The sequence below is a fragment of the Mirounga leonina genome, unplaced genomic scaffold (assembly GCF_011800145.1).
Source record: "Mirounga leonina isolate KUSES-001 unplaced genomic scaffold, KU_Mleo_1.0 Mir_93, whole genome shotgun sequence".
In the NCBI taxonomy this organism is placed as follows: Eukaryota; Metazoa; Chordata; class Mammalia; order Carnivora; family Phocidae; genus Mirounga; species Mirounga leonina.
In genome coordinates, this window is record NW_023270854.1 from 56,103,449 (window position 1) to 56,111,278 (window position 7,830).

The following is a 7,830-nucleotide window of genomic DNA, read 5'->3' on the forward strand; positions in this document are numbered from 1 at the left end:
GCACCATGGGTTGCAGAGATACTCCCAAGCCTCTCCCTCACCTCATTACAGGCAAGGAGGGTTCTGAAAGGACCCAGGTTGGCAGTGGTCTTCAACACTGACTGCTCATCAGAATTCCCTGTGGAACTTGAAAAAAGAAACCCTCAATTTCAGAGATTCTGATACAGCTGGGTTAAGTGGGGCCTGGGCTTCTTATTTTTAGGTTTTTGTTTTTTTTTTTTAAAGTTCAAGTCCGTAATTGTGTCGCTGACTCTATGCTGAGCAATGCTGATGTAGGCTCTTCCCTGAACGGTGTGATGTGGGACTGTTAAGCCAATGGTGGAAGCTACCCACTGAGATAGGGCAGTAAGAGGTGAGAGATCCTTGACCTTGGCTGGCACAGGGAAACCCTGTTGGTGCATTGTGATGGGGTTCATCTGGGCACTTGTTAAACATCTAGAATCCCAGGTCTGATTGGTGTACCTTCAGATTCAGGAGGTCCAGGGCAGGGCTTGGCATGGGTAGGTCTGACAAGCACTCCCCATGATTCCTATCACATGGCAGACTGGAGAAGATGTGGGCTAGCAGAATGTGTCCCACTGGAAAATGGGAAAGGCCTTGCATTCCAGACTCAGCTACGACCTAGGTGCTCCTGATTTTCCTGACTGGTTCTGCCATCAGACTTTGAATTCTTTGCTGACTCTTACCTTTGCATCCAAGATACAGAAGATACGCAATGATAATGTATTAAATGAATGAATAGCAAATAAGGAAGTGAACCCATACACACAGATGACTTACCCTCTCCGGGCCTCAGTTTTCTGTGAAGTGAGGTAATTAAACTTATTTTGACGTGAACTCACTTCAAGCTTCCTTCAGTTTTAAAATTCTGATTGTATTTTGTTTGTTTTTTTGCTTTGTCTTCCCCTATCGAATGTCTCAGTGAATAGACAGCTGAGCTTATAATCATTGTGATTACTCAAGAAAAGCAAAAAAACATTGAGGAGCTTGGTCAAGATCAGTATGAGTGTTTTAATATCTCCTTGCGGCACCATAGAAAATATCATTAATTTTGAAGCAAGTTTGCAGACCTCCAAATTGTCTGGATTCCACCTCTAACTTTTTATTGGATTGGAGGCTCAGAAGAGATAGTCCTGCTTGGCTTTGTTGATTGGTTGATTCAAAACCCCTCCTGTTTTTCTGGAAGATAAAAGATTCGTAATTATCTGTTTTCCATTAAAAACAAAAAGCTCATTGGATTTGGTTCAATAACGTGATTTGGGCACTTCAGGGTGGAAACATTTCCTCTTTAAAAAAAAGCATTATGTGTTCCAAAGTGTGAATTGAACTCTTATGATAAAATTCATGCCTCCTCCACAGCACTTCTCTGTCCACATATGCAGATGAGTCAAACTTGAATTTGGTATAAATTTTCAAAAGCGACTTCTGCAAATGAACCCACATAAGGCTGTAAAATAGCTCTCCCCTTAGTTTCTCTGATTCTTCATAGTGGTCCTCTCTCTGCCTCCACTGCTTTAGTCAAAATCACAAATGGATAATATCTACACTGTGGAAACTGGAAATTAACAACCTGAATTTGTTTTTGAATAAACTTCCTTATAAGAGGGTAAGTTATGGTTGTGTTCGATAAGAATTTTTTTTTTTAAGATTTTATTTATTTATTTGACAGAGAGAGAGAGAGAGCACAGGCAGGGGGAGCTGGAGAGGGAGAAGCAGGCTCCCCACTGAGCAAGGAGCCCAATGTGGGAGTCTATCCTAGGATCATGTCCTGAGCCAGAGGCAGGTGCTATCCCTCTGAGCCACCCAGGCACCCCCCGATAAGAATTCTTGAATAATTTTGTTGCCATCAGTACTTAAAGAATTAAAAGGGCAGTTTTGGTTTTATCATCCCAGGCCAAGATACAGAGGACAAGGTTAGGGAATGTTTTCATTCTGGAAATCACAGAAGTAGTCTAAACAAAGAATCTAGCCAAGAAGGATACAAGTCTTCTTTATGTTTTCATATTTTATATTTTCTTATTATCATGATTTAAATGTCTATTGTAAATAATCTAGAAATCTGTTTAATCTCCCAGAAATGTATATAACATGTTTGTTACAGAAAACTTCTGTTGTTCATCTGACCATGTAGGATGTTGGCTCTAGAAAATTGAGTTTAATCACTTGGTTTGTAAATGAACTTGGCAGGCTCTTATTATTAATTCACTACTACAAAGAGCATCTTAGTGGACTCTCTCCTATGGCTGAAGGAGGAGACCCACTCTGCGTCTGATAGGTCAAGATGAACGGATGCATTGTTTTATGCCCCATGAGGCCAGTTGCTTCACAGTCGTCACCCATTGTGCAAAGGCCAAGGATGAATTCGACAAAGGCACCTGGCATGTGTGCAGTAAAGTGTCCACTCAGCAGGGCTAGAGTGGTCAAACTCTGCACATTTTAAAGAAAAGCCTGGCCTTTGACCAGTTCCTGGGAAATAACCTCTAAACCCTTGGAGGACCCTGTCTGACCAGTGTCTTTGTATATATACCTGGGCCACACCAGATAGTCTATGCTCACAGGGTGATTTATGGTGTGGCCCTTGGCAACACAGTGCCATTGTGACCTCTGGAGAGGCCAGAGACAGAGGAGCTAAGTCAGCCACACTGGAGCTCCGTGCCTACAGGACAACTGCCACTAAAAACCAACCAATCCCCAAGGCTCAGGTGAGCTCCCCAGGTTGCAGATACTCTGGATGCGTCACACATTTTTGCCGGGAGAATTCAGCACTGTCACACAACTTCAATCGGAGAGGACAGTGGGGACCTTGGGTCGGTGTCTCCTGGGTTCTGCCCTATGCTCCCTAATCTTTGCTGATTTCGACTTGTGTCTATGCTCTAATAAACCATAACCATGAGCATAACAGATTTTCTGAAGTTTGTCAGTCCTTCTAGCAAATCATTGAACCTGAAGGTGGTCTTGGGGATGCCCGCAAAGCAAGGGTTAGAGAGTAGATTTTCATGAGGAAAGCAAGAAAAGAGAAGCCACAGGCCCTCAGATGCCGCCTCCATGCTGGCTACCTGTGGCAGGTATGCCTTTCTGGGAGAGAACTCACCTCCCTAATTGTTCTCCCTTTTTATAGGGAAATCTTGAGCACAGTAATCAGACCCTTTGGTCCTGTCTCTCTGGTTTTGATGCTAGGAGTTGTCTAAGAAAACCAGCAACAGAGCACCAGAAATCCTTGGCCATCATGGATTTGCCACAAGGATGAACCTTACTGGTCCCAGAGAAGACAATCTAGAGTACCATCCCTTTGCTGGAAAAAAGGTAGAGCCCTCATCCCACTAACTCACTATCCAGGGCAGCCGGAGGGAGCTTCCACATATTTTTTTTTTTTTTGAGAGAGAGAAAGAGAGAGAACAAGTGGGGGAGGGGCAGAAAGAGAGAGAGAAAATCCCAAGCAGACTCCATGCTCAGCGCAGAGGGTGTGGGGCTCGATCCCACGACCCTGAGATCATGACCTGAGCCAAAATCAAGAGCTGGATGCTTAATTGACTGAGCCACCCAGGCGCATCCCCCACCCCATGTAATTTTTAAACATGCTTACTCCTCAAACAATCTTTTGACAAGATATTAGGCATATCACCAGGATATTAAAAGAAAATAAGTGGCTGGACAATTTTGAAAAACAAAGAAAAAGGTCTCCTGGCATGGATTCATGATTTTTCCCACAAGTTGGTTAAATAATCTGATTGTCATTTATATCTTGCTAATACAAGGTCTTTCGAACAGATCCTACCCTCCTAGCTCAAACTGCAGAGACAGCCCACAGAATTTTATCTTCTCACTGGGAAATCATTTTCTCCAATGTGTTTTGATGAAGTGTTTTTCCATCTCGCAGTTCCTCCTCCAGGGGAATAGAAATGTAAGGAATAACTTCTGATTTGATACTTGCTGTTCTCCCCACGTATAACCGAGGTTTAAACACTGTCTACAAACTTGCTAACAACCTACTTTAAATCTATACTCTGGAAAAATGAGAAACAAAGGGGAAGAGAAGAAAGATCCTTTTTAAAAGAATACATTTGAGAATACGTGTGAAATATTTGGAAGGAAAGATGGTTCACTAATTCTACTGAATGCATAGTATTGTATAAAGCTACATCTATGTGGGGTGTAGGGAAGATCATCTCTAAGCTAAAATCCTGTAATTCTGCTACATAGAAAGTCTCATTGCAGGTGAAGATGCTTTCCTCTCTATCTTAATTCAAAACTTCATAGTTCATCACTAATTCTAGAAAAGGATCAGTGTTTCTGTTTACAAGCCATAGGAAAGCAACATAAACACACTTCAAAATTCACAGGATTTGTCAGCTTTGAAATCACAGTTCTTGATTTTTTTAACTTAAAGGATTGACATTATTTTGACTTTTGTACAAAAGTAAGGCTTTCTTAATAATGTTACCACATTATTTCAAATCTTTAAAATTCACATTTTCATATAATGTAACAATATCGTATAATGCAGAGAAGTGTCAGTTCATTTGATATCAAAGGCAGTAAAAATTGTACATTGCACCCAATTCCATAGTTCAAGGGATGGCCAAAGCTTCGTCTATATTCTTGTCTTAATCTTCCCAGGCTAACATCTATCCAGTAGTTGCAAACTCTAGATGTAGAACAAACAAAACTTAAAATTCATCTAATCTGAACTTCTTCCCCACACATCTTTTTAAGAAACACTTGTGCTCAAACACGTCCAGGAACTGGGGGCTCACCCATATGTAAACAGTCCAGTCTATTGATTTCTTGATATTTTTCTCTTAAATATGATCCTCGTGCCTTGTTCTCCATCCCTCCATCTGCCAGCATCTGACTCTCTTAATCCTCTTATCTAATCTACCACCCAGTCCTGAGAGTTCACCCCAAACCCTTCGCCCAGTCTCTGCTGCTGTCCTTCTGTCCATGCCATCATCATGCCTCATTCTGATCTCCTTTTTTCCTTCTCTCGGCCCCCTTTTCATGTATCCTCCACTCAAGCACTAAGAGGGATATTTAAAAATGTAAACAAGATCATGGTAGGCTGCTGCTTAAAGTCCTTCAGTATGTATTTGCAGTAAAATCCAAACACTTTAATATGATGTACAAGGCCCTGCAAACTCTACCTCCAGCTATTTCTTCAGACTCATTGCCTACCCCTCTGTTCTCTCACAAATGTGCACCCATGCTGGCCTTCTTTAGTTCTCGAAGGGGCCAAACACTGCCCTATCTTAGAGCTTTCAAACATATTGTTCCTTCCCCTGGGAATGGTCTTGCCCAGCTGCTCACCCTTCAGATTTTAGTTCACATATACCTTCTCAGAAAAGCTTTCCCTGACCTTCTCCTTCATCATTTGTTCTTCATAGTCCTCACCACAATCGAAAAGATATGCAAGTGCGTGTGTGTGTGCACACATAATGTGTATATGTAATTACACATATACACATACTGATGCATGATGCATATAATATCTCTCACCCCGGCACAGTGGGCAGCAGATCTGCCTTATTTCACTGATGAATTACCCCACCTATAACTTTCTTCCTGGCCCACCTTAAGCACTTAGTACATTGTCCAGAGTATATTCACACCTAATTATTAGAAATCATTAATTTAGAAATTGTGTCTTAGTTGAAATTTGTTAATCAACCAAAGGATGTATGTGCATCCCTGATTAAGAAGTGCCTTTTCATATAAAACATTAAAAATTATTGTACTTGAGGAGTAAAAAATAAACATATGAAGTGCTTATCACTTATTTAGGTTAACTTTAATGTGAACAGTGCATGCATAATTAAACTCACAGTCATGAGTTAAATAAATAAATGATGAGCTTGGGGACAGAATGGCCACCATTGGCGGTATCATCTCTTTTACTGTTTGTTTGACAGAGGACATTATCCAGTTGCTGCAGTTTAGCTACATAGATTTCTTGGTGGTACATGGAGTGAAAAATAATAAAGATTAAATATAACAGCATAAGTAACGTTTATGGAGTACTTGCCACAAGTCAGATCTATTTAATTCTGACAAGATGTCTCTCTAGTACGTAGGTACTCTCATTACCCCATTTTACAGGTTGGGGGACCGAGACTTGGGGAGCATAAATTGCTCGTTAGTCTAGTCATCGAAGGGGTGGGGCATTGACTCCAGGTCTGACGCCACTCTCCTTGCTCATAGCTGTTGTACTGTGCTGTCTCCCAGCTATGTTGCCCCTGATCTGCCCACAGAGCATCAGGATCGTGCTGGCAGGAGACCCCCTTTCTTTGTGCTTGGATATCTCCCCTTACTAGCACACAAAAGAGTTCTTAACTCACACCTTGATAAGAAAAGATTGAATTCAAGGGAGCTCTACAGTTTACTCACGATTACATTTATTTTGTTACCTGAGTATGTATTTAAGAAAGAGTTCATTAATATTCTAGCATGTCCATGACAGTTTTTGGTATTACTACCAATTCCCCCAATATGGGTACGGGGGAATCCTCATCTAGAAACTGATCTACATTGAGTCACTATGTAGTGAGGCATCTCTCCTAAATAATTTCTATGACAATCCTGTTAATGGGTTATTTTCCATAAATGAGGAAAGTGGGGTGCAGAGCGTGCCCACAGTCATGTCCTCAGGGGCAGCAAGCCTGGAGGAAGCCGATGCCTCACCTAGCCTGGGCTGTGGCTCAGTGAACGATAGCATAGGGAAATGTCAGGAGGCATCATTTAAGGCCATTGAGGCAGGGACCCTTGTGGGGAGAATTGGAAGTCAGTGTAAGTTGAAGCTGGAGAAAATAAGAGAAAGGAGGGGTGGGGGGGAGCAGAGAAAACCAGACTCAGGCTGGATTTCATAAGCTTCCAGAACAGGTGCTCCAGGAGGGGGGGGGGGGGGGGGGTAGGGGTCTCTAAGGAGCTGGGGCAGGTGGGTTGACCGCCGCCCGTTCTTGTTCCCCCAGCTGCCAAGCCAGGAGCCTGCAGGGCAGTCTCGGTCCTGCTTCTGGGAAGTCCTCCTCCTTTGACATTCTGCTTCTTCCCTTCTTGCCTGCTGTCCCTGTTAGAGCAGCCCCAGCCTGTAACAAAACCAGTGCACTCTTCTAAGACAGCCACGAGCATTTGGGCCATCATGGCCAGCTGTTAAATCCTCCACAGACAACCTTCACATGTTAGCTGTATGGAGCACATCTCCCCTGGTCACATTTCTCCCAGCGATGATCTTTGAGCTCTAGCGGTTGATGCCCACACTGGTACCACTCGGAAGTCAGGGTGATTCTGACGTGTGACTTCCACTCCAGGTTCCAGAGCATCCACGGCTCTTGTGGGCACATTCCCACTTGTGGGCAAACACCGAGGAAGTTTGCTGGGAAGGAGATTCTCACGTGGGATGCATGCTGTCGTTGTCCAGGTAGCCTGTCCTCTCCTCGTCTCCCTCTCTCCCCACAGGCATCTTCCAGGTGACTCTGGGCTGAATGCCATCCCTGACATGATTCCAGACCACACTCCAGGCTGGACAGTGTGGTTAACTGCATCCCCAACTCCAGAGCTCCAAACACGCCAATCTGTCTCGATATACTAAGTCTATCATTTCCAATTCAAACAGGTCTTCAAACACTGTAGGAAGTATTTTACTGATGACTTTTTCTGATAAACGAATACAAATATTTTTACACTCTGGCTTCAGTTGTAGCAACTCTTAAAATATTTGGCTGTGAAAATCGAAGACCGTTTAAGGAGTGTTTTAGACATCAACTCAGCCCTTCAATAATGCGTTCAATACCTCTAAAAGTGACAGCAAATCAAGGATGAAATGAAACAGTAAACAGAGCG